Genomic DNA, 6,310 nt, shown 5'->3' on the forward strand with positions numbered 1-6,310 from the left:
ATCAAGGACGTCGGAGTGGAGCAGCACGAGCAGCCGGAGGCGCTAGCGTGGGGGAGTAACGCCGGCTGCCCGAGCCAAACCCACGGCAGGGTTAGACGCGGGGGAGCGCGCGAGAGCGAGGAGACGTCACGGTGAAGGGGAACCGGTGGAGAAAACCGGGGCGGAGCCTCGACGGCAAGCGGGGGCGGAGGATGTGGCCGGCGGCGGCCGGAAGGGCAGGGGACGGCGACGCATCGCGGGCGTGAGACGGTGCAGGTGGGGAATTTCGAGCTACAGAGAGAAAACGGGAGAGATAGCAATGTGCGGTCTTACGCCGTGCTCACACGGCGATTTACACAAAAATAAACCTTTTCTGAAACTATAGCACATACTGACCCATCAAGCAAACTATTTCACTCATCTAATCCTTTTGTGTGGCACCCCTCCCATGGGCGTCACACCTTAATGTGTGGCGCCCGTGCGTGCGGCGCCACTCTCCCATCCGACGTGGCGTCCTCGACGCTGAGGTGTGCTCGAATCTGACGTGGCAGGACGTGTGGCGCCGCTCACACCGGCGCCACACTTTGAAAGTGTGGCGCCCGTGGTAAAGGCATCACACATCCTGTTATGTTTGCACAAAACATACTGTAAGACAATTCTCCAGGGACTTGGCCGTTTTGGCGACTCTATTTGTGTGGCGCCGACGCCAAGGGGCGTCGGTGTCACGGGCGCCACACAAAGAGGCTCGCCAAAACGGCTAAGGACTAAGCGTCCGGAACCCTGGATGTTTTCGACATATAAGTTTACAGTGTAGTGTGGCGCCGATGCCAAGGGCGCCACACAAAGAGGCTCGCCAAAAAGGCTAAGCACTAAGCGTCCGGAGCCCCTGGATGTTTTCGACATATAAATTGATGTGTGTGGCGCTAGTGTCAAGGGCGTCACACTTTGACTTGTGTTAAAACCATGAAAATTCCTACCTTATTTTAACAGTTTTCAATACAACATTGCACACAACATGTATGAGACAGCATAATTGTTCAGATAACACATATGGTTCGACGACATTAAGGTGCGAATTACAATAAGGTTCGACGACATCAAGGTTCCACAAGATCAAGGTTCATACAACATCAAGGTTCGACAACATGAAGATAGCCAAAGAGACATCACTGCGTGGCGAAAGCTCCCTCCCCCTTCGCCTTCTTCTTCCTAGATTCTTCCTTCTCCCTTATGTCACGAGCCAACTGAACCATGGAGTCGAAGAAATGGTGGCGCTCCTCCGTCTTTGAAGCTTTCGCTTGAACTCTTTCCTCCTTGATGCGCTCCGCCTCCTTAGCCACCTCCTCTAGGTGCATCCTATTTGCCCTCTCCCTGGCTAGTTGAGCAAGTTGCCAGTTCCTCTGGTATTTTTCCCTCCATAGACGGTCTCGTTCGGCCTGGAGCTTCTCATTCCTCTTCTTCGCGCCATAGGTATTCTTGATACTCCCTTTGCATACGGTCATCTTTCGCCTTCTTCTTAGTTATCTCCTCCTGTCTCTTCCTCTCAAGTTCTTCCTTCTCCCTCTTCCGCACCGTCCTCAAAGCCTCCTCCCAAACCGACTCCTCCTTCTCATTGCCCTCCCACGCCCCCTTCCCCTTGGTTGGTTGAGTTGCCATACCTGTAAACAAAATTGAAAAAACCAAAGTTACTCACGGAATAGGAAAATAGATAGTACAATGCAATTAATAACTTGGAGAACCATACGGATAAGGCCCCGCTAGGTATCCTATCATACTAGTACCCCGACGTCCACCATGGCGACCTCTACTAAGCCCTACATGAATCCTTGGTTGCCTTGGAGCTTGTCGCCATTGTGGTTGATGTCTTGCGGCTTGTTGGCTTGGAGCTTGTTGGCTTGGAGCTTGTTGGCTTGGACCTTGTTGGCTTGGAGCTTGTTGGCTTGGAGCTTGTTGCCTTGGACCTTGTTGGCTTGGAGTTTGTTGCGTTGAAGCTTGTTGCGTTGGAGGTTGTTGCCGTGGGGCTTTTTGCCTTGGAGCTTGTTGCCGTGGGGCTTGTTGGCTTGGATCTTGTTGCCGTTGGGTTTTTTGGCGTGGAGCTTGTTGGCTTGGAGTTTGTTGGCTTGGGGTTTGTTGGCTTGGAGGTTGATTTGAAGCTTGTTGGCTACTTGATGCTTGGCTTGTGCTAGCATCATTGCCCTTTGATTTTTTGCCGGGTGTACATTTCCTTTTATTGTGCCCCTTACTATTGCATGATACACAATTAGTTGGCTCGCGAGCCTTTTGGAATAACTTGTTTCCTGAATGACCCCATCTATCCATATCTCTGTGATACCTCTTTGTCTTTCTTCTTCCATGTTTCACAACCTTCCATTTCGGATCTGGCCAAACTTGCACTCCATGGTAATCCGGCCATTGTGATTGGTCAAAGTATGGAGAAAACCTTGGAGCCCATGTCCTCTTTGCGGTGACCCAGCATACCACTGCATGTTGTAGTATACAAGTCGTTGATATGATCTTCATGAAGGGACTTCTTCACAAATATCACATCCCTCAGAGTGGTACAATAGAAACATTGCAGGTCATAACACTCGATAATATATTACAATCAGATTCTTAACAAGTTGGTATTCTCACAGGTCCGATGAGAACACCCTACAACATTAGGTACTATTACAAACCAACATAGATATGAAAAGAGCTCAGCAACTTATTTAAGTATGCCACTACGCTGCTCGGCTCTATAATACTAAGGTATATCACTACTCCTCCACCTCCATGTCATCGGGTCCGTAGACTATCCCATAGTCTACTCCTTCAACTCCTCCGGAAAGATCAGGTTCCTCGTAGATCAGCTCGTAGCTTCCTCCTGGTGCTCCATCGGTAATGGCCTCCACTTCCGTATCACAGTCTAGCAAGGGTGTCGAAAGAAAGTTAGTACAGGGGTACTCAGCAAGTTCAAAAGAGTAAAAGGTGTTTGATGCACTAGCTACGACCCTCGATCGAAAAATCTTAGGTCAATGCATGTTTCGAAATCATTTCTTCAAAAGGTTTATTTTATTCTCGAAAACTATGCCCGTAAGTCTTCACAGAGTTGACTAGAACTTCACGGAGTTCCTTTCCTCGTCGCGTTTGCAGCTCCCTTCCCGAACAGGAGTGACGAGCCACAATTTAATACACTCGCAGAGGTGCGTTACTTTTCCCATAAGAGATCTCACCCTTTTTGCCATCCGCAGGGACTTGCCCCCGTTCACACTTCCTTGGTGTGAGGCCAGGTATAAAGATCCAAGCCCACACCGCCTTCTCCGCGACCTCGCGGACTCCACCCTTTTGTAAGTCTCGTCTCTTCCTATATCTATGGGTAGACTAACACAGCACTTGTTCTCTCCTATACCGTTAAGGTAGACCGATCCGAACAACTTATGTGCCCGATCCTATACACCATAGATAGATCGATCCGGACAACCCTTACAATCCTTCATAGACCAATAATAAGTCTACCCTCTCCCGTATCTAATGGTAGACTATGCAGGACCACATGTCCCCACCTTTACCAAAGATAGACTCGATCCGGCAACCCTTATTACCAATCCGTTGGCATGCGAGAGGGAAAAGATACAACTGGCTTCCCAGCAGCCATTATAGATCTTATGGTCAACGCGATATGTACGGCGCTAGAATCACTGGACGGCATTGGTACTTAGTCCTAGATGAATAGTACCCTTGCAATGGAACCTCCACCAATCAACACATACCATGGTTCCATTGCCACCACATAGTCATATTCATAATTGGAAAAGTAACGAGCTTTATTTTCAATGCAGGAATGATAAGTAATATAGCTTTGCATTAAAGTGATAGAAAATACTCAAATTGACATGAGCAAGGGTGAACTTGCTCGTGGACTGCGAGATAGTGCAGCTTCAATGCGTTGGATGGAACCCGGACCTCGGGTTCCGTAAAGAAGCATCATTGTCCAGTAAGGACAATGTTATAAAATCCAAATGATGCATGCATGGATGTATTATTTTATGTTGAATCCCTTTACCCCAATGAGTTATTACAATTTAGGGTTGAGTTAAGATTTATGCCTTTGGCAGTAATTTGCAATTGTTTTAATGTATAAACCACTTTAATTCACACAAGGTAACATAATTCAAAGTAAAACTACTTTATTTTGGTGATTCATTATTTATTCCAAAATAATTTGAAATAATAGAGTTGTCTCTATATTTTTGAGAATAAAGAGGAATAGAATATCTTCCTTTGGAAAATACCTTTTTCAAATAGAAATGACTTGGAATAATAGAATTTCATTTTGAAATGTTTAAAAATAAGTATTTGAACTTATTTGGGATTTTTCCTTGATTTATTAATACAAGGAAATATAATTTGAAATTCCAAATGTTTATTTTAAATTCATAAAATTCACAAATTTAAATTTGTTCATTAAATTTTATTTCATATTTTATTCTTATCAAGAATAATTTTTCATTTACCAATCCAATTTTTAATGGATTTTTAGAGTTGTATTTTATTTATTAAAATTTGGTGAAATTCTGGTTATTTTTAAATGTGAAATGACTAAGATACCCCTCCTGGCCCCTATTGGGCCAGCCCATTAACCTAAGCCCATGGGACAGCCCACTAAGGCGTGCCCCATAGCGGCTCGGTGGAGCCGAACGGCCCACCGCTCTCACTCACTCGGCCCTCTCTCACTTTTCGTTCCTAACCCTAGCTTCTCTCTCGCGACGCCCTGGCGATGGCGTCGCCGCCATGGCCGCCGCCGCGCTCCGGCCATCGCCGTGCTCCTCCGCCGTAGCCACCTACCAAACCAGAACCGCCGCGCGCAGATCTATCGATCTGTCCGCGTGGTTCTCTCATTCTCTTCCTCTCCTGGCGAATCGCCTCCGTTCTGGATCTCGTGGAGAATCGCCTCCACGAACTCCGGCGAGCTCTCGTCCTCGCCGACGATGGGTGCGCCCCTGGGGTTGACTTGGCGCGGGTGCTGCTCGCAGTACTCGTGCCGTCGCCTCAGGTGCTCGCTACGGTGGTTTTGGGTTCGCCGGCGTAACGTCGGCGCCTACCCTGGATTTGCAGCTGTTAGGGCCGCGCGAGCACTGCCTCGCCATGCCCTAGCCTCTCGCTTCCGTGCGCAAGTAAGTGTTGCATCTCCACCTCTCCTCTCGTGCGCCTCCCCTTGTTACTGTTCTTCTTCCTCCTCATGCTCTGCTGCTCTCTGGTGATCCTGTGATCACACAGAGCCATGCTATTCCTATGCAATTTGTCTGTGCTTTGATTAATTGCAAGTTCATGGTCCAATTACCAGTTACTGGTACTGGCACATGCTGCTTTACTTGCTATTCCTGTTGTTCTTGCTTCTCTGCTGCTCCTAGCATGCTCTACACTTGCCATGCTCTACTGTGCTTGCTCAAGAGCTGACTATGCCATGCTATGCTTGGTTATGACTTGCTTATGCTTACTCGGTCTATCATGCTTGCTTGTCTAGGTGTACTTGTGTTGCATCCGTGACACTTGTGTGTGTGCCGGAGGTGCTCGTGATATGCTTCAGTGTTACCCCTCGCAAGCCAATGATCCATTGGATCATTCTTTGCTTGTTGGCTAACCTCTCTCGTGTAACTTGGCTTGCTATGATTGATCCATTTGATCAATTGATTGTCGATGATGGCTTATCGAGCTAATACTGTGGCTAAATGATTCAATTATCTGGTGATGCTGATGCTCAAGCATCACTGTGTGGTTGCTTACTTGTGCTGTTTCTTATCTTAGCTACCTAGACTTGCTCTAGTGGCTATAGATTAACTGTGTTGCTCAACAGTGTGCTACTGTCAGTACTTAGCATGGATCTGTGATAATTTCATGCTTGTATTAATTAGATTATGATGAACTGCTTATGCAGTGATGATTTAATTACTTGTTTGTGTCTGAATCCATTTCTGGATAGTGATGCTTTGTATTTGTCTTTCTCTTAATTGGTGCTAAGTGTGATGTGACCTCAGTAGCCTTGCTACTGACTAGTTGCTCACATGGTTGGTTGGATCTTGTTGGCTACTCATCTTTGCTCGTATATTTGGGGATCATAGTAACTATGAATGCCAATATACTTGCCTGTGAAGAAATCTAGGGTTTCTGATGGTTGTATGCTTAGGATTTATTGTGTAGTCTTAGCTGCTAATCCTTGCCATCTACTGGTGCTATCTATGCATCAAATCTCGGCTAGTGTGTGCATCTCGTGCATATGTGCTAGTTTCGTGTATAAGATCCGTACCTAGATGCTTTCTATTTTAGTGGCTTTTGGTCGGCAAGTAATCCT

Source organism: Lolium rigidum, chromosome 6 (genome assembly GCF_022539505.1).
Source record: "Lolium rigidum isolate FL_2022 chromosome 6, APGP_CSIRO_Lrig_0.1, whole genome shotgun sequence".
Lineage (NCBI taxonomy): Eukaryota > Viridiplantae > Streptophyta > Magnoliopsida > Poales > Poaceae > Lolium > Lolium rigidum.